The 22,040-nt window shown below is 42.6% G+C and overlaps 1 protein-coding gene across 6 annotated transcripts in view; it reads right to left on the minus strand.

Moving 5' to 3' along the window:
- LOC110831562 (motile sperm domain-containing protein 2) overlaps positions 1-22,040 on the minus strand; it is a 367,668-nt gene that overhangs the window by 83,346 nt on the left and 262,282 nt on the right. For all 6 annotated transcript variants that reach the window (XM_087347503.1, XM_087347506.1, XM_087347505.1 and 3 more), the window contains one exon: positions 6,769-6,837. The gene's annotated coding sequence lies outside the window, so the exon portion shown is untranslated. The remainder of the gene's footprint in view (positions 1-6,768; positions 6,838-22,040) is intronic.

Here is a 22,040-nt window from a genome sequence, read left to right on the forward strand (position 1 = left end):
AATATTTTAGAGTTGCTTACGTCTGTAATTCCCACTGATTCAACTACGGAAACAAATGTGATACACAGTACGCAAGAATTTGCATGAATACAAAAGACAGATTACTCTATGTTTCTGAAAATGTGGGCGGAGTCTCCCGATGCCCACTGCCAGCACGATAGTGGTTCTCACTTGTAGCTTGTCAGAATATCTGAGGAGCTTATTAGGGTCGCTCCCGCACCGAAATTTAGCCCTCCCCCCCCACACACGATACTCTCCGAGTCAGCCCCAAGGACACCTTCGATATCGTCATCAGGAGGTCGCTTAAAAAAGATGTTCTTGCATCTCTTGAGCCGACCTGATGAGCACAACGTGGAAGTTCCCCACCAAGTTCTGACGTCATCGGTTTTCTGTTTAATCGGGCAGTTCTATGAACAGACCGAAAGGGCGGTTATGAGTTGACCCCTGTCACCTTCGATTGCCTAATTCTACTCGCAAACATCTTTACTGGTTCATAGACGTCGACGACATCTTTATAATGCGGTCTCATGAACTGGAAACAACTGAACGACGTCTTTACACCAAAGACTTGCTTACCAACATTCAGTTCACGACGGAGATGGTGACAAATGGACACATTTCATTCCTGATTACTGGTGTTAAAAAGATGCTGGACTGCTTCTTGGGACACACAGTGCAATTCCAGGTCTCTTCATCATGTGGTTAAGAAGCAGGCTGTTCTTCCGACCACGGTTAACAAGGCGCAGGCGAATGCGATCACGAAAGTCTCCAAAAAAGAATTTCCTTCAGGGAACTTTCCTGAGCAATGCCTACAGCAGCCGGTAAGTTCTCCGATTTTCTAACTCACCCGAGAGAGACTCGTCGCCATGCAGACACGATCCTCCTTCGGCGGTGCCCTTCCTTTCGACCGCCCAAACACAACCTCCCTTTACGAATTATCTGTGCCTCCCGTCAGTCCGTCCGACGACCTAGCCCAAAGCGTAAGTTGTACACGGCTTTCTTTGCGAGTGAACGAAGATGTTCAATGGTCAAACTGGACATTCAGTCGACACGAGGGCTGTAAGCACCTACCATCCTGACAAGCTGCCGTGACTGCGACTATCCTGACCATGAATCCATGCTCATGCACCACATCATAAGGGAGGCGACAGAGATCGAGCTGAATCCCATCACATTGCAATTCGCTTCATGAAGTAATGTAAGCAGGCCTTTGTCGATGGCATGGGGCACACTTCCCTTCACTTCACCCCTCCCCACCCGTGACCTTGTGGGGATAACGCATGATGGCCCCCCCCCAGCCCAATTATGGCTCACTTTCCATTGGTGTTTCTCATCGTTATAATTGGCCATAATCATTTCACCCTTCTTCCTTTCATTTGTCAGTTCTCAACCCTTCGACCTCTGATCCAACCATTCACCCTCCACTCGCATTCACGGTACTCCATCTCCGGGCTTCCAGTTCTTAATGTGCCCTGTCACCTGTACTTAATTTTAATTTCACTTTGATGCGCCCTCTTGGTAGATCCTAAGACGGCCACTTTCTTCCCCTCTCCTCTGACTCCGGGAACAGCCCTTCTCCTTAACTGCACGAAGACTCGCTACTGGCCCATAAAAGATATTTCCCATTTCTCGACTCTGACTGAACAATTCCCTCTAGCCTAACATTTCTGACCCTGGAAAACGCTCAACTTCCCAACACGCACACTTAGCCCTGAAGATGGAGACAGTACGTTCCTTCGAAAAGTTAGTGTATACGTGGCGTCATAATCCTGAACAACAACAGTGACATCTTCACCGCCGTGAGGAACTCTCCTCTCTAGAAGGGCAGAGGTAAAATCCTGCCGAAGATGTCAATGTCTTTTATGCTTACATTTACTAACTTGTTCTTTCTATATTCATATAAAAACAAACTTTGCGCATTATGCTCTTCGGATATCGTTTCTACCAGCGGTTATAACACAAAATAAAGTGCAGATGTCGTTTAGAACCAGCAAAATTTCACACGGAGCTTTTTCCTATGCGTCGTACATTTTAACGGGCTGTTATATCCGTGCAGTATCAAATCCAATTAAGTTAATCACTAGCTTTACCAGCTACAGAATACGCGGCTTTACAGTGAGGTTATATACATTCAGGTCTACTGCTAATTAGCTTAGTAATTCTGATTGGCATCTGCGATACATCAATGCAAATGCGAACGAGAAACAATTTCGCAGAGAACGTATTTGAAAATTATCCGTAATACAAATCCAAATATATTTCCTTTATATCTGAGATCACTGAAAATGGTTGTTTAAAAATTTACATACGGGCTACAGCTTTCTCTGGATTAGAACAAACACAAATCAGATTTACATAATTAACCTCAGTGTTCACAGTTGTTAGGTAGAAAGATGGCTATCTTAAGCCCATAATCACTCACTGCCCTGATGATGAAGACAGCAGTAACTCTGAAACGTTATTAAACATCTGCCCTACTACACGGCGCTACAACCCAGAAGACAGCCATCTTCTTAATCACTCCATGTCTGTCGAACGGTAAATCGCTTTCTTCCTAGGAAGCAGGCAACCCACATGACTCTTGGCTACTGTTGGAGCACAGCATAGTACAACAGTCAGAGCTCTGTATCGATGGTCGCTTGGCTAGCACGTGTTCAGCTCGAAGACTCGACCTGAAACTGCAGATTGGCTTTTTAAGCCAAATCCAATCCTAAGCGTCAATAATTAAACCTCTCAGTCCGACGGCTACAAAATTCGAGAACTAAACGTTAAAAGCTTGTGTAACGCGACGCCCCATGCCAATTTCAGTCTCGCGTGTTCCGCTCCATCCCTCATTCTAAAAGGCGGAAGGAGCACAAAGCAAACAACTAGCGAGGAGTAAAGTAGCAAACGATGTCGATCGATTGATTCGTTTTAGAGGCTGCCGACTGAGGCCACGATTTTACCTGCCCACATAACGCATTGGCTTGTGAATGCTGGAACAGTTGGTCGAAACTTAAAAATAGGATTTTCTTGGAGAGCGTGAGGAAAACCACTCACAATCAGCGCAGTCGGCTTGCGGATAAAGATCTGAACCCGGGAGTCCCGAATACAAAGAAGTATCTGGCATTTAACCACCACCGCAAACGCCTCCACGTTTAAATGGTGGTAATTCTGAAGCTTATCAAGTGATAAATCATCATTAAAGCCTTTCATTAAATTAATAGAAGAGCTACGGGTGTCTAAGGGAAAGACGAGATACAAAGAAGTTGTATTTAACGATGAGTCGACAATAAAAGGGATTAGAATAATAAATTTATTTTTGTGGTGTTTTGGGTTTATTTTGAAAACTGAACTACTGAAATGGAATACGTAAAAGGGCATATGCAGATGAGGCATCGCTTGGCTGTCGAAACTTAAGAGCAGATTAAATCCCTGAAGGCAGAGCAACCAACAGACTACGTAAGCGCAAGTCAGTTCTTGGCGGGGCCGTGTTGGTCTCATGAAAGAAAAAGATTCCGGACGAATTAGATTTGCTTTTCTGTTTGCATTAAGCGAGCGAGAGAGAGAATGTCTACCGACAGATTGTCTCTCTCCTGATCCACAACACAAAGAACGGAAAACATTCCCTGCTTCTGCAAACAAATTCATGTGTGTACATCACGTTACTTTACACAGAGATATTTGGACAGGTTCGTAGTTTTAAATCGCCAGTAAAACGATTTGTCCTTCCTACTAAAAAAAAAAGCCCTCGAGGGTTGCGGGCGGCGGTGAACTCAGTCGTTACAAAATGTTAAGGACTTTAATACAAACAAAAAGTTATGAACGCAGTGGCTTTATGAGCGACTCACTGGTAAGTCACGCGTTTAATAACGCTGAACCAACCACACAACACCACAGAATAAATAATACGTACCAAGACAGACTGGAATCGAAGGTACCAAAATCCATCCTCGTGTTTACTCGCCAATGGAAAAGAAAGCAAACCTATCTCGTTCTCAAACTCATCACCAGAAATAGGATGAAGACTCAGCCTCACGCTCCGACAGCTTTACTCTCACGAAAAAAACGACGATGCTCCGAATTGTGGAGTCAGTCACTTTATCGTCTGAACTACAGAGGCCGAAACATCGACTTCTTTGTGTGGACAAACACATCAGAGCCAATTAGTTTAATGGAATCGCATATGAGGTTCGTTTGTCCATCCATTGGCAACTACGCACCCTCTGCTCTGTTCACCCTTTACGATTTCCGATACCAACCCAACCCAACACATTTCTGCTCTATCTTGTTTCAGTTCGGTAACTGTTCCCACCCTGTTATCGCAAAAACTTCTTCATAGTCCATAAATCAGAGCGAAAGAACTGGCCCGCCACTAAATTTAGTTCGAACGGACGTGGAAGTCATGCAAACACAGTTCCACGTTTTAGAGTGCAGCACTGCGCCCCAGACACTGCAAACATATCCGACCTATACCACATTCCGTCTCTTGGGAATTCACAGTGCGTGAATCTCACTGAGTTACCAATCAATACCTAAAGAATTGTTTTCGATATTCATTGTAGGATTCTAAAAATCTGCATGATAATAAGTCCCTTTAAATTTGCATTTCGCTAAATTTATTTTCGTCATCAGGACTGGTAAAATTCGCACCTGTGCATGCCAGCGTTTCTCTTAAAAAAGGCTTGTAAAGAGCGAGGGATGCCTCGTGTCATTCACACTGCTCGCGTTCTCATCAGCACATGTCAGGATTAAAACATCCCGCAAATGTGAATGAATCACAATCCAACTCGTTCAGCTTATACATTAACAAAGAATGCACAGGCTGCGACACTTAGGTTAGGTTCAAGGAAACTTGGTAACTAATTAACAGTTTTAACGCCACGCGAGTGACGAATGGAGGACCTCGCATAATATTCGGGTGTCTACAGATTGACAGGACTGGTTCTTAATTTACAAAGGAAAATAAAGAATGTCTCTGGGTATCGTCTTATTCTGTACCAAATTCCTAAATAAATAGTCTTGCAAGTAGTTAAGAATATTTCGGAGGAATGTATCGTCTCCGTCTTCAGGGTAAGACGTTTTTGTTGCCACGAGAATTTCAAATCTCAGTTAAAATCGTTCATCGTCAAACTAGAAGACTTAACAGTTACTCACAGTGAAACAAACAATTCATCTTTCGCCTGAAACATCTGAAGAAGAGCAAATAGTGTCTTAGGATGGTCCACATTTAAATCCGCTATATCCAGCGTCAGTTGTGAGCCATCTTGCTTGCTTGGTTCTTCCATGATACAGATCTCTGCGAACGCTTAATGGCAGGAGCTCTCCTCTCTGGACACGAAAGGCGTCTTCTTCAAAATCAGAAACGGATATTCGGAATATTTTTTTTGTTGACAGTCGAAAAACGCAATAAACGCAAATCTCAAGGGTAGCAGACGCGAGTCATCATCAAAACGCAGGTTAATAGCATAAGGGGGTTGAAATGAAAGTGCCAGTGTCCGCTGGGTACGAGTTACAGCCTTCCATTACTCACCGACGCCTTACAGCGAGTGACCAATCGTTAACACTCATGATCGCACACGTACAAAAATCTGCAGCTTGAACGAGATCCCATAAATCGTCTAACATATTTCAGTTTACATTCAATTGGTAAATCGCTCAGTTCGAGAGGCTATGGTATATAAGCGCCAGTACTGGAGATTAAGCCACGCACATGAATCAAATACAGATGTCGTTCAGTACATTTAATGAAAATTAATTTTTATGGTATGTGTCATTTTTAAGCGACGCGCCGTTTACGGTTGACTTCCTGAAAAAGTACGGTTTGTGTTGAACCAAAATAAATGCAATCAACCCCTTGAAGCCGAAGCTCGTCTAAATATTATTTAATAAATCAGTCCGTACCGCGAAGAAAACACAACGCTTCACCATTACAAAAGACAACTGGTTGACGCTGTTTAAGGAAATAATCCCTTTTTACACTGAGAACAATCCGAAACCCATACATACAAAACGCTGAGTTATTAACTGTGTGAAACAGGTGGTATATATAGTTACCACTGGGTCTGAAAGGGTTAAACTTGTACAGGCAACTGAAAATACTTAACACGAAATTAAACCGTATTTCATTCAACAGTTTCAGAGACAAATATTAATAGCAAAGCAGACGAAACGACCTCCCCATTAAGCATTCATTTTTCTACGTCGTGCACAGAATGCGTGCCGATAAACTATTCCCGACACAAGTTGTGCTTTGATTTGCTATCAAGAGCGGTTGCGCGTCGCGTGCTCTCTGAGTTATCTGTCGTAAACGCGGTTTGTCGGTCGCCCTGAGCAGCGGAACTGACCCTTGCTGCTGGGCGAACATCCATCAGCCCCCCCCCCCCCCCCCCCCCACACATCACAATTTGATTTCCCCTGCACTGTAGACACTTCAATTACTGACCTAATCGATTTTCATCGTAAAAGCATGAATGTCTCTGAGAGACAAAAGTCTCGTGACTCATATTATTCTTAAACTTTGATCAACTTCTCTCGCTGACTGCCCAGTTGGCTGGAAATTCCGTTGCAAGTTCGTGCTATTTACTTATTGAAAGTACTCTTTCATGGAGTGAGTACTGAATCAGACGCAGAGTTATTTGTGGTTGTGACTTCACTTACGAGGTGCTTATAGTGATTATCAGTATTGCCATGGCAACCGACATTAGACCTAGATACACAGAGCTTCAGGCCTTCTGCTACGTTCACGTAATTTAACATTAATTAAGGCGGATTATTGACGGAACTCACCCAGTATCATGTCCAGCGGCGACCTTCGTTATTAGCGACGTTGCAGAGTTGTCGCCATGCGCTTAGCCTCTGGAAATAAAAAATAAATCCGCTTCTCTTAGTAAATATTAGTAACAAAAATATTTGTTTATACATTATATTGCACAAATTGAAGATTCATTTCAAAGGTATATTAGAGGTTATTTGAATAAAAATTTCCTTGGATATTAACCATCGTCTAGTAAAATATAAAATATAAAACGTAAAACGACGTTTCGGAGATGGGACTCTGTAGGAACCTGAAGACGGAGATAGAGTCCCATCTCCGAAACGTCGTTTTACGTTTTATATTTTATATTTTACTAGACGATGGATAATATCCAAGGAAATTTTTATTCAATTGACTCTTCGTCATCGCCAAGAAGTTTTAGATTTGATATATATTAGAGGTTACTCTTAAATATGTGTAGAAGGTGATTCAGTATTTCTTTCATAGAATTTATTTTACATCGAATGAATGATTTTTTCACAAATACGTAAGAAGATTCAACATTTGATTGAATTTTTAAAATAACAGAAAATAGATTTCAGTACGACAAGTCGCGAGCAACTGTCTATTTAAATGTAACACTAAATAGAACCGGCCAGTAGTCGGTGGATTTACACATTTGTCTCTAATGAGACTAATAAACGTTCACGTGCCATAATAGTAACCGCCAAGAGATATAAATCCATAAAGAAATAACATAATTTTGAAAGATAAGGAGGCACAAGTTGGAGGATAATATTAAAATTAATAACAACAACTAGGATGCGAGGAAATAGACAAGATTAATCTGTTTCAGAGCATGGTCCAGTGGCAAGCTGTTGTCAACACGAAACCAAACATTCTGGGTCCATAAAAGCCGAAGCAGAAAGTTAGTTTCTGAAGAACTATGCTCTTGAAGTTAATAACTAATATATTTCTATAAAGGATTCGATTCCCGGCGGTGCCCAAATTTATAACTTGTGTTGGGCAAGGCCGTGGTCTAGGCAACACGGAGTTTTCCTCCGTGGCATCCCAACAATTACTCCATTCACACACAGAAGAAGGCAATGGCAAACCACTTCTGGATCATCTGCCAAGAACGTATATGAACAGGTCCCAGTCCGAGAAAAGGATGGAAGGATCCTGTTCATATGGACCTGTCGTCAGACAGAACACTAAATAATAATAAGATGAGGTGGTCTAGCGGTTAGAACGCTGGGCTTGTAATCCTGGGGTCTCGGGTTCGATTCCCGGCGGTGCCCGAATTTATAACTTGTGTTGGGCAAGGCCGTGGTCTAGGCAACACGGAGTTTTCCTCCGTGGCATCCCAACAATTACTCCATTCACACACAGAAGAAGGCAATGGCAAACCACTTCTGGATCATCTGCCAAGAACGTATATGAACAGGTCCCAGTCCGAGAAAAGGATGGAAGGATCCTGTTCATATGGACCTGTCGTCAGACAGAACACTAATAATAATAATAAAGGATTAATGCCTATTAAAGTTTGTTTTTAATTTCAAACCCTTGAAAGCACATGAATAAAACCAAACCACGGGTTAGTTTATGAATCGCCTTCACATAAATGAGAGTAGCATTTTCTGTTGGCGTCCTGGAATATTTAAAGCATCTACATTCGTGAACGTTGTATTACGTACAAACACGTCGGTATTAAAGCACTTTAGCTCAGACAACAAGTTTAAATGGCCGGATATCAAGAGCTAATGGACACTTCCGGTCTTCAGAGGGATGACGGAACCTGACGTTGCTATGGAGGCGCCAATGAAACGCCCACACATAACACGGCAACATAACCTAACTTAACGTCGTAGCCAGGAGTGGACTGCGCGTCAAACGGACTTCATGGAACAGGACAGTCGTTAGAACTTCCGGCAAAAGTGAAGCCGGCTTGGAAGAGAAGAGTATCGAGATAGTACAGTCTCTTACAAAAGAATGGGAACATATGTTTTGAGTCCTAAGACTGGCTACACCTTGATACAAAGTTTCTTAGTCATTTTACGCGGGATTTGGTGTACAATGACGAAGAAGATAAAAACTACCTGTATTGGCCAGCAATTTAATTACAAGAGTATCAGTAGGTCTGACTCGTTATCTGAAGTACCTGTCGTAACCAATGTTGTCAAAATGATTATTACTCAGATTTTCTAGCAAATTTTAAATATGGCCATAATCGACAACGCCCCCAAAATTCCCCCCCCCCATCACATAATATCTCATATCAGTCAACGATAAACAACCTCTGAGGTTGAAATGCCGTCATTAAGTATTTTAAAAATAAAAAAAATATTTCTCTATCACTTTGTAGTATGTTCCTGGGTTTCACTGAAAATACATAACGTGAAAACAGAAGCACGTGTGTCACTCTTGCTACTTCAAGGCCATTAAAAGTGCGTATATCTGATCGGGATGAAAATGTGCACAGCAAACCACACATTCGCACTTTAAACAGAAAGAGAGAGAGAGTAAGTATTTTAACAGACGGCTACGCTCAGAGCACAGATATCTCCTTCGGCTTATTTTATGAGCAGAGCCCCAAAAGCTAATTCTGTAGCCAAGACCGTAATTAGTCCTTGCTACATTAAACGTGAATTTGTTTGATATCTACTTCCACAGAAAACTCTGCGCCCTTGGCCACAAAGCTCGCGTTAATAAACTCACTAAACAAGCTTTCTGGTAGCAGAAGTCAAAAGTTCAACATAGCTAATAGCAGTGCCTGCCAATAGACGCGATCCCATCGAATTCAGTCCTCACATCCTGCCCCAGCAAGACACAACCACCTTAAAGTTATTCATTCAGTTTAACTCAGTTCTAACTCATATAATGAAAGTTGACATCTTGAAGCGATCCACAAGAACGTTTATTATTCTATTATTATTCACAAGAGATGTTGCAAAAAATCGCCAAAACTTGGCTTTGTGGTTCAGTACATTTCAGAGATTATGGTTTGATATGGTTGAAATGCTTATTATAATTATGCCATTTTTTAAGGAACTTTCATGTTGCTGGAATAAAGTCAACTTCTGAATAGAAGTCATCTGAAAACTATAAAACACATGGATCAAATGCCTCTCCCCCCCCCCAACCCTACATTAGACCCGTATCTTCAACTCGTCCTGGCCTTGTGCATTTCACGTTCCGAAGGATACAATTTCCGTGTATAAATGACGATTGCCATTAGTAACCTGAAATTGCTTGGAGAAGAAGTTGTAAAATAGATACGGCACACGAACTTTTTATTACCCACTAGAGCTTGACGAAAGTCTCGAATAAACCAAGCAATTACCTCAAGGCTATAACAGCCGACGTTCACATAAACACCTCTTTATTTGCTGATAATCAGACTTAAGTTGGCTCTTAAGAACATTTACTTATTCCTGGTTTACTTATCGGCCACCATTAATTGCGTGGCTTCAAATTGTAAGTTGATTAGTAAAACTAGCGAACAATGAATTGGAAAGGAGCTGTCTCGGCCTGATTTAAGGTAATATCGCAGCGTTTGCCTGCAGGCATTGATAAAATATACCTCAGTCAGAACCGTAGGCATCCGGGTAGAAATTTGAACCTGAAACCTAACCTCCCGAAGACGAAGCAGGAGTACAAACCATTCGACCACGACATTTATTTCGGGGCAAGAGAGTACTTCAAGGAAGAATATATATATATATATATATATATATATATATATATATATATAGAAAAGAATGTGTGACGCATTACTCCACTCTCCCCTAAGCCTTCACAGCGCAGTGTTAAATCACACGAACAAAATTAACCATGTCTTTAATTTGTTTGTAGGTTCGTGTTTTATTTCCGAAAGTTTGGATCTAAAAAGAGATATAATTGCATTTAAACGAAAATAAAATGAAATTAAAGGAAAAACATATTTTTTGGACAATATAACAGGCTACCCAAATAACTGAGGAATTGTAGTTATTTAAGCCTCAGAAAGACTCCAGAATATATATGAGAGTGAGAGAGAGATGTTATTAAGAAAACTAAAGAGACTTCAACAATTCTGTGAATCGACATATAAAACACGTGTTTCTATAGAAATGACAACAATAAATCTAATCTAAATCTCTAGGCTGTTTCAGGATTCGTAAGCTTTTATAGGATTCGAGTATTGGACGTTAACGAAGGAACAAGTAAAATGAATGGAGATGACAGAAGTGGACTTTGTCAGAGCAGCAGAAAGGCACAGAAAGACAGATCATAAATGCGATGAAAATAAGAAATGAAACGCAATAACACAAAAAGAAACCCCAAATGAAATGGCTAGAGCATTTCTAAAGCGAGACTGAAAAAATGAATGGTAGCTCTTTTCTACCAATGTCAACGGGTCTGCCTGTTGAAGATTCCAGGGACGACGACGGACGAAACAATTCCTGTGCTTGTGACGAGTAAAGGTAACGAGCTTAATATATGATATTCGTCATGACAATCCACTAAATCGATTGCGTGTTGCATTAAATTAGAGTGGATACAAATTATTCATTATCGAGAGATCAGTTACGGAATTCGCCGGTGGAATTAAGCTCGTACAAAGAGGTTACAGAGTCTGCGTGTTTGAAATCAATAGCGTTTGCATCCCATAACGCAGATTAATATCAGCGGCATTTCCTTTAAAGGTACTTCAGACATTAAGGCCGATAGTCTAAGATCTGGTTGATTACGTGATACAGAATAATAATTATCGCACAGATATTTATCATTACAGTAGACAAAACCTGATTCCAAGTCTTTTGAGTCTACTTGTTACACGAAATGGCAGAAAAGTTATTTTGCTACGTAACACGGTAATGCACTAACAGTGACGACAGATTTTTAACGCAGTGGTGATAAAATAATTAAATTCACCATTAAAATACAACAGATAAGTAACTATAAAATGCTAATAAAATTCTCATTAGTAGCCGTGCTATTTATCTATTATCTATTCACTTATTTGTAGTTTATTTAACAAAGCTTTCAGGAAGTCAAATAATGCACGATGAAACGATATGTTAATTGAATAAAAATTTCCTTGGATATTATCCATCGTCTAGTAAATATAAAACGTAAAAAAAAGATAGGGATTGGCTCTATCTAGTGGGCCCAACTGTGTAGGAACCTGAAGACGGAGATAGAGTCCCATCTCCGAAACGTCGTTTTTTACGTTTTATATTTACTAGACGATGGATAATATCCAAGGAAATTTTTATTCAATTGACTCTTCACCATCGTACAGAAGTTTTAGATTTGATAAACGATATGTTGATTAGTAAATAAAACATTGAGAGGGATGCGGACGAATGCATCAGTGGCCTAAGTAGGATAGGGCAGCTCCGAGCAGAGATCTGAACGGAGACCTTCAGAAAGAACGCAGAAGAACTAATAACTGGACCCTTAGACTAAATCCAACAAAACAAACTCCGTTATGTACTGATGAGAATTCAGGTTCTCAAGGACGTAACAAGCCAGAATGTCTTCTCCAACATCAGTTGGACGAATCAATCTGTTCCTGATAAGAGAGTCCCTATCGACTTCCTTTTGAACCAGAAAATGTTTCATTTGGCGATGGAGTTCTTTCCTATCTGAACGTAAATCAGTATGCATAAGAGCAACTTCGTGAAACGCTGTGTTCGGTTTCGTGATTAAAATTTATAGTCTACTGATAAACGTTGGCTTTGTTCACGTGTTTCTGAAGAAAAGTTCGATTCGTTGCAGTTTGTCTACGGCGGTGGCAGGAGGCCACAGCGATTCTCAAATACACGTTTATGAATTTCGCATTAAAGCAAGAGAAACGCTCATAATTGATGTAGTGGCCTATTATAAAGCTGCGTGTTAATCGCAATATCTTTATTTTCTCTCTTCCCGTTCCTGTGTCCTGCGTTTGCCTGATGTAGGAGGAACACGGCCTTCGTTCTGTGCTTCGGCGCGCGACCGCCAACCACCGGACTCGGGTTAGTGCGACCCTGAAGGTAGATGCGGCTTTAATATTCTCTTTGGCTTTTGTGTTTCAAATTCCCTTGTGGTCCGACGTGCAACCCGCCTCGCAGCAAAGCATCACATGCAGATATTTGTTCAACAAATTATCCTTCTCCCTGTATTTACATTATCTGTACTTTCTTTCTGTCATCCTGTACATTCCACCTGTAAACACACGGACATGCGTTGTCAGCTGTAACTTGTCAACGTAGTGTTCTATATCCCGCCTCACTTATAAATTGTATCTGTTTTTTTAGTAAAATGTACCCACCGCGTATTATTAGGTTAGGTTAGGTTCTTAATATCTGTAAGCGAGCCCCATTTTTACGGTTGAATTACTGGGGAAAATAGCCCAAGGAAAGCAAATGGGACGTGGTTAGATTGTGTCAATTATATAAACATTGCGTATACTTCAAACAAAAATGGCGGGAGAACTTAAAACTACTCACAAATACCTCCACGTTGATCCCTCAGGCTGAGATACCAATTTTCACTCCTACACAGACAACATATAAATTATAGCACGTACTATTTTGTACGCCAAAGTTCAGGATTCTAAACAGGAAATCGAGAGGCGTCTGTAAACATTCCTAAAACTTAATTTACTATAATTTCTCTCTATTATAGATGAAACAGTTTTTATGCTCATAAACAGGCCATATAAATAATTTAACCAAGACGAAAGGAATATTACTTACGCTGGTTGAATGTAAATGGACTCCTATTACGCGATTATCCCGTAGGACCGCGACGCTAGTAACGAGTTCAGGGTAAATGTACGTCGAGATTAATTAGGTTAGGTTAGGTTAGGTTAAGTTGGTTTATAATAATTTGCGCTGAGTATGCGATGCTGTCCCTTTGACCCCATGACCGTCTTCGTCGCTACGCTTGGCGTCTGCGGAACGCGTTGAAACATTAGGCGTCGCGACGCCTGACGTCGATTTTTAGTTGACTGATCAGCGTCTTCTGGCAGCCGTCTGATATAAATTTGACGTCATATGAAACCGTTGCGGCGGTGGGCGTCGCGACGCCTGGCGTCTAATTTCTGAACTTGCGAAAAATGTTATCCGAAGGGTTCTGATCACATTAGTGTGACTCTGAGATGACGTCACGATTATAGGCGTCTCGACGCCCGGCGCCGAAATTCCAAAGTCACTCTATATATCACCGAATTGTTTGGATCACGTTCTAGATGCCCTGCGATGGCGTCGGTAAAGTTAGGTTAGGTTGGGTAAGATTAGGTTATGTTAGATTAGGTTGGGTTGTTATGTCATGTAATGTAATGTAATGTAATGTAATGTAATGTAATGTAATGTAATGTAATGTCATGTCATGTCATGTCATGTCATGTCATGTCATGTCATGTCATGTCATGTCATGTCATGTCATGTCATGTCATGTCATGTCATGTCATGTCATGTCATGTAATGTAATGTAATGTAATGTAATGTAATGTAATGTAATGTCATGTCATGTCATGTCATGTCATGTCATGTCATGTCATGTCATGTCAGGTCAGGTCAGGTCAGGTCAGGTCAGGTCAGGTCAGGTCAGGTCAGGTCAGGTCAGGTCAGGTCAGGTCAGGTCAGGTCAGGTCAGGTCAGGTCAGGTCAGGTCAGGTCAGGTCATGTCAGGTCATGTCATGTCATGTCATGTCATGTCATGTCATGTCATGTCATGTCATGTCATGTCATGTCATGTCATGTCATGTCATGTCATGTCATGTCATGTCATGTCATGTCATGTCATGTCATGTCATGTCATGTCATGTCATGTCATGTCATGTCATGTCATGTCATGTCATGTCATGTCATGTCATGTCATGTCAGTTCAGGTCAGGTCAGGTCAGGTCAGGTCAGGTTAGGTTAAGTTAGGTTAGGTTAGGTTAGGTTAAGTTGATTTATAATAATTTGCGCTGAGTATGCGATGCTGTCCCTTTGACCCCATGACCGTCTTCGTCGCTACGCTTGGCGTCTCCGGAACGCGTTGAAACATTAGGCGTCGCGACGCCTGACGTCGATTTTTAGTTGACTGATCAGCGTCTTCTGGCAGCCGTCTGATATAAATTTGACGTCATATGAAACCGTTGCGGCGGTGGGCGTCGCGACGCCTGGCGTCGAATTTCTGAACTTGAGAAAAATGTTTTCCGAAGAGTTCTGATCACATTAGAGTGACCCTGAGATGACGTCACGATTATAGGCGTCTCGACGCCCGGCGTCGAAATTCCAAAGTCACTCAATATATCACCGAATTGTTTGGATCACATTCTAGGGGCCCTGCGATGGCGTCGGTTAAGTTAGGTTAGATTGGGTAAGATTAGGTTATATTAGATTAGGTTGGGTTGTTATGTTATGTTAGGTTAGGTTAGGTTAGGTTAGGTTAGGTTAGGTTAGGTTAGGTTAGGTTAGGTTAGGTTAGGTTAGGTTAGGTTAAGTTAGGTTAGGTTAGGTTAGGTTAGGTTAGGTTAGGTTAGGTTAGGTTAAGTTGGTTTATAATAATTTGCGCTGAGTATGCGATGCTGTCCCTTTGACCCCATGACCGTCTTCGTCGCTACGCTTGGCGTCTGCGGAACGCGTTGAAACATTAGGCGTCGTGACGCCTGACGTCGATTTTTAGTTTACTGATCAGCGTCTTCTGGCTGCCGTCTGATATAAATTTGACGTAATATAAAGCCGTTTTGGCGGTGGGCGTCGCGACGCCTGGCGTCTAATTTCTGAACTTGCGAAAAATGTTATCCGAAGGGTTCTGATCACATTAGTGTGACCCTGAGATGACGTCACGATTATAGGGGTCTCGACGCCCGGCGTCGAAATTCCAAAGTCACTCAATATATCACCGAATTGTTTGGATCACATTCTAGGGGCCCTGCGATGGCGTCGGTTAAGTTAGGTTAGGTTGGGTAAGATTAGGTTGGGTTGTTATGGTATGTTATGTTAGGTTAGGTTAGGTTAGGTTAGGTTAGGTTAGGTTAGGTTAAGTTAGGTTAGGTTAGGTTAGGTTAGGTTAGGTTGAGTTAGGTTAGGTTAGGTTAGGTTAAGTTGGTTTATAATAATTTGCGCTGAGTATGCGATGCTGTCCCTTTGACCCCTTGACCGTCTTCGTCGCTACGCTTGGCGTCTGCGGAACGCGTTGAAACATTAGGCGTCGCGACGCCTGACGTCGATTTTAGTTGACTGATCAGCGTCTTCTGGCTGCCGTCTGATATAAATTTGACGTCATATAAAGCCGTTTTGGCGGTGGGCGTCGCGACGCCTGGCGTCTAATTTCTGAACTTGCGAAAAATGTTATCCGAAGGGTTATGATCACATTATTGTGACCCTGAGATGACGTCACGATTATAGGCGTCTCGACGCCCGGCGTCGAAATTCCAAAGTCACTCAATATATCACCGAATTGTTTGGATCACATTCTGGGGGCCCTGCGATGGCGTCGGTTAAGTTAGGTTAGGTTGGGTAAGATTAGGTTATGTTAGATTAGGTTGGGTTGTCATGTTATGTCATGTCATGTCATGTCATGTCATGTCATGTCATGTCATGTCATGTCATGTCAGGTCAGGTTAGGTCAGGTCAGATCAGGTTAGGTTAGGTTAGGTTAAGTTAGGTTAGGTTAGGTTAGGTTAAGTTGATTTATAATAATTTGCGCTGAGTATGCGATGCTGTCCCTTTGACCCCATGACCGTCTTCGTGGCTACGCTTGGCGTCTCCGGAACGCGTTGAAACATTAGGCGTCGCGACGCCTGACGTCGATTTTTAGTTGACTGATGAGCGTCTTCTGGCAGCCGTCTGATATAAATTTGACGTCATATGAAACCGTTGCGGCGGTGGGCGTCGCGACGCCTGGCGTAGAATTTCTGAACTTGCGAAAAATGTTTTCCGAAGGGTTCTGATCACATTAGTGTGACCCTGAGATGACGTCACGATTATAGGCGTCTCGACGCCCGGCGTCGAAATTCCAAAGTCACTCAATATATCACCGAATTGTTTGGATCACTATCTAGGGTCCCTGCGATGGCGTCAGTTAAGTTAGGTTAGGTTGGGTAAGATTAGGTTATATTAGATTAGGTTGGGTTGTTATGTTATGTTATGTTAATTTAGGTAAGGTTAGGTTAGGTTAGGTTAGGTTAGGTTAGGTTAGGTTAGGTTAGGTTAGGTTAGGTTAGGTTAGGTTAAGTTAGGTTAGGTTAGGTTAAGTTAGGTTAGGTTAGGTTAGGTTAGGTTAAGTTGGTTTATAATAATTTGCGCTGAGTATGCGATGCTGTCCCTTTGACCCCATGACCGTCTTCGTCGCTACGCTTGGCGTCTGCGGAACGCGTTGAACCATTAGGCGTCGCGACGCCTGACGTCGATTTTTAGTTGACTGATCAGCGTTTTCTGGCTGCCGTCTGATATAAATTTGACGTCATATAAAGCCGTTTTGGCGGTGGGCGTCGCGACGCCTGGCGTCTAATTTCTGAACTTGCGAAAAATGTTATCCGAAAGGTTCTGATCACATTAGTGTGACTCTAAGATGACGTCACGATTATAGGCGTCTCGACGCCCGGCGCCGAAATTCCAAAGTCACTCAATATATCACCGAATTGTTTGGATCACGTTCTAGATGCCCTGCGATGGCGTCGGTTAAGTTAGGTTAGGTTGGGTAAGATTAGGTTATGTTAGATTAGGTTGGGTTGTTATGTCATGTCATGTCATGTCAGGTCAGGTCAGGTCAGGTCAGGTCAGGTCAGGTCAGGTCATGTCATGTCATGTCATGTCATGTCATGTCATGTCATGTCATGTCATGTCATGTCATGTCATGTCATGTCATGTCATGTCATGTCATGTCATGTCATGTCATGTCAGGTCAGGTCAGGTCAGGTCAGGTCAGGTCAGGTTAGGTTAGGTTAGGTTAAGTTAGGTTAGGTTAGGTTAGGTTAAGATGATTTATAATAATTTGCGCTGAGTATGCGATGCTGTCCCTTTGACCCCATGACCGTCTTCGTCGCTACGCTTGGCGTCTCCGGAACGCGTTGAAACATTAGGCGTCGCGACGCCTGACGTCGATTTTTAGTTGACTGATCAGCGTCTTCTGGCAGCCGTCTGATATAAATTTGATGTCATATGAAACCGTTGCGGCGGTGGGCGTCGCGACGCCTGGCGTCGAATTTCTGAACTTGCGAAAAATGTTTTCCGAAGGGTTCTGATCACATTAGTGTGACCCTGAGATGACGTCACGATTATAGGCGTCTCGACGCCCGGCGTCGAAATTCCAAAGTCACTCAATATATCACCGAATTGTTTGGATCACATTCTAGGGGCCCTGCGATGGCGTCGGTTAAGCTGGGTTAGGTTGGGTAAGATTAGGTTATATTAGATTAGGTTGGGTTGTTATGTTATGTTATGTTAGGTTAGGTTAGGTAAGGTTAGGTTAGGTTAGGTTAGGTTAGGTTAGGTTAGGTTAGGTTAAGTTAGGTTAGGTTAGGTTAGGTTAGGTTAGGTTAGGTTAAGTTAGGTTAGGTTAGGTTAGGTTAAGTTGGTTTATAATAATTTGCGCTGAGTATGCGATGCTGTCCCTTTGACCCCATGACCGTCTTCGTCGCTACGCATGGCGTCCGCGGAACGCGTTGAAACATTAGGCGTCGCGACGCCTGACGTCGATTTTTATTTGACTGATCAGCGTCTTCTGGCTGCCGTCTGATATAAATTTGACGTCATATAAAGCCGTTTTGGCGGTGGGCGTCGCGACGCCTGGCGTCTAATTTCTGAACTTGCGAAAAATGTTATCCGAAGGGTTCTGATCACATTAGTGTGACCCTGAGATGACGTCACGATTATAGGCGTCTCGGCGCCCGGCGCCGAAATTCCAAAGTCACTCAATATATCACCGAATTGTTTGGATCACATTCTAGGGGCCCTGCGATGGCGTCGGTTAAGTTAGGTTAGGTTGGGTAAGATTAGGTTATATTAGATTAGGTTGGGTTGTTATGTTATGTTATGTTAGGTTAGGTAAGGTTAGGTTAGGTTAGGTTAGGTTAGGTTAGGTTAGGTTAGGTTAAGTTAGGTTAGGTTAGGTTAGGTTAGGTTAGGTTAAGTTAGGTTAGGTTAGGTTAGGTTAAGTTGGTTTATAATAATTTGCGCTGAGTATGCGATGCTGTCCCTTTGACCCCATGACCGTCTTCGTCGCTACGCTTGGCGTCTGCGGAACGCGTTGAAACATTAGGCGTCGCGACGCCTGACGTCGATTTTTAGTTGACTGATCAGCGTTTTCTGGCTGCCGTCTGATATAAATTTGACGTCATATAAAGCCGTTTTGGCGGTGGGCGTCGCGACGCCTGGCGTCTAATTTCTGAACTTGCGAAAAATGTTATCCGAAGGGTTCTGATCACATTAGTGTGACTCTAAGATGACGTCACGATTATAGGCGTCTCGACGCCCGGCGCCGAAATTCCAAAGTCACTCAATATATCACCGAATTGTTTGGATCACGTTCTAGATGCCCTGCGATGGCGTCGGTTAAGTTAGGTTAGGTTGGGTAAGATTAGGTTATGTTAGATTAGGTTGGGTTGTTATGTCATGTCATGTCATGTCAGGTCAGGTCAGGTCAGGTCATGTCATGTCATGTCATGTCATGTCATGTCATGTCATGTCATGTCATGTCATGTCATGTCATGTCATGTCATGTCATGTCATGTCATGTCATGTCATGTCATGTCATGTCATGTCATGTCATGTCATGTCATGTCATGTCATGTCATGTCAGGTCAGGTCAGGTCAGGTCAGGTTAGGTTAGGTTAAGTTAGGTTAGGTTAGGTTAGGTTAGGTTAAGATGATTTATAATAATTTGCGCTGAGTATGCGATGCTGTCCCTTTGACCCCATGACCGTCTTCGTCGCTACGCTTGGCGTCTCCGGAACGCGTTGAAACATTAGGCGTCGCGACGCCTGACGTCGATTTTTAGTTGACTGATCAGCGTCTTCTGGCAGCCGTCTGATATAAATTTGATGTCATATGAAACCGTTGCGGCGGTGGGCGTCGCGACGCCTGGCGTCGAATTTCTGAACTTGCGAAAAATGTTTTCCGAAGGGTTCTGATCACATTAGTGTGACCCTGAGATGACGTCACGATTATAGGCGTCTCGACGCCCGGCGTCGAAATTCCAAAGTCACTCAATATATCACCGAATTGTTTGGATCACATTCTAGGGGCCCTGCGATGGCGTCGGTTAAGCTGGGTTAGGTTGGGTAAGATTAGGTTATATTAGATTAGGTTGGGTTGTTATGTTATGTTATGTTATGTTAGGTTAGGTTAGGTTAGGTTAGGTTAGGTTAGGTTAGGTTAGGTTAGGTTAGGTTAGGTTAGGTTAGGTTAGGTTAGGTTAAGTTAGGTTAAGTTAGGTTAGGTTAGGTTAGGTTAGGTTAGGTTAGGTTAGGTTAGGTTAAGTTAGGTTAGGTTAGGTTAGGTTAGGTTAAGTTGGTTTATAATAATTTGCGCTGAGTATGCGATGCTGTCCCTTTGACCCCATGACCGTCTTCGTCGCTACGCTTGGCGTCTGCGGAACGCGTTGAAACATTAGGCGTCGCGACGCCTGACGTCGATTTTTATTTGACTGATAAGCGTCTTCTGGCTGCCGTCTGATATAAATTTGACGTCATATAAAGCCGTTTTGGCGGTGGGCGTCGCGACGCCTGGCGTCTAATTTCTGAACTTGCGAAAAATGTTATCCGAAGGGTTCTGATCACATTAGTGTGACCCTGAGATGACGTCACGATTATAGGCGTCTCGACACCCGGCGTCGAAATTCCAAAGTCACTCAATATATCACCGAATTGTTTGGATCACATTCTAGGGGCCCTGCGATGGCGTCGGTTAAGTTAGGTTAGGTTGGGTAAGATTAGGTTATATTAGATTAGGTTGGGTTGTTATGTTATGTTATGTTAGGTAAGGTTAGGTTAGGTTAGGTTAGGTTAGGTTAGGTTAGGTTAGGTTAAGTTAGGTTAGGTTAGGTTAGGTTAGGTTAGGTTAGGTTAGGTTAGGTTAGGTTAGGTTAGGTTAGGTTAAGTTAGGTTAGGTTAGGTTAGGTTAGGTTAGGTTAAGTTGGTTTATAATAATTTGCGCTGAGTATGCGATGCTGTCCCTTTGACCCCATGACCGTCTTCGTCGCTACGCTTGGCGTCTGCGGAACGCGTTGAAACATTAGGCGTCGCGACGCCTGACGTCGATTTTTAGTTGACTGATCAGCGTCTTCTGGCTGCCGTCTGATATAAATTTGACGTCATATAAAGCCGTTTTGGCGGTGGGCGTCGCGACGCCTGGTGTCTAATTTCTGAACTTGCGAAAAATGTTATCCGAAGGGTTATGATCACATTATTGTGACCCTGAGATGACGTCACGATTATAGGGGTCTCGACGCCCGGCGTCGAAATTCCAAAGTCACTCAATATATAACCGAATTGTTTGGATCACATTCTGGGGACCCTGCGATGGCGTCGGTTAAGTTAGGTTAGGTTGGGTAAGATTAGGTTATGTTAGATTAGGTTGGGTTGTTATGTTGTTATGTTATGTTAGGTTAGGTTAGGTTAGGTTAAGTTAGGTTAGGTTAGGTTAGGTTAGGTTAGGTTGGGTTAGGTTAGGTTAGGTTGTTTATAATAATTTGCGCTGAGTATGCAATGCTGTCCCTTTGACCCCATGACCGTCTTGGTCGCTACGCTTGGCGTCTCCGGAACGCGTTGAATTATTAGGCGTCGCGACGCCTGACGTCGATTTTTAGTTGACTGATCAGCGTCTTCTGGCTGCCGTCTGATATAAATTTGACGTCATATAAAGCCGTTTTGGCGGTGGGCGTCGCGACGCCTGGCGTCTAATTTCTGAACTTGCGAAAAATGTTATCCGAAGGGTTCTGATCACATTATTGTGACTCTGAGATGACGTCACGATTATAGGCGTCTCGACGCCCGGCGCCGAAATTCCAAAGTCACTCAATATATCACCGAATTGTATGGATCACGTTCTAGATGCCCTGCGATGGCGTCGGTTAAGTTAGGTTAGGTTGGGTAAGACTAGGTTATGTTAGATTAGGTTGGGTTGTTATGTAATGTAATGTAATGTAATGTAATGTAATGTAATGTAATGTAATGTAATGTAATGTAATGTAATGTAATGTCATGTCATGTCATGTCATGTCATGTCATGTCATGTCATGTCATGTCATGTCATGTCATGTCATGTCATGTCATGTCATGTCATGTCATGTCATGTCATGTCATGTCATGTCATGTCATGTCACGTCACGTCACGTCATGTCA

The sequence above is a fragment of the Zootermopsis nevadensis genome, unplaced genomic scaffold (genome assembly GCF_977971745.1).
Source record: "Zootermopsis nevadensis isolate Lab colony 2312 unplaced genomic scaffold, Znev_1.0 Znev_ptg000011l, whole genome shotgun sequence".
In the NCBI taxonomy this organism is placed as follows: domain Eukaryota; kingdom Metazoa; phylum Arthropoda; class Insecta; order Blattodea; family Termopsidae; genus Zootermopsis; species Zootermopsis nevadensis.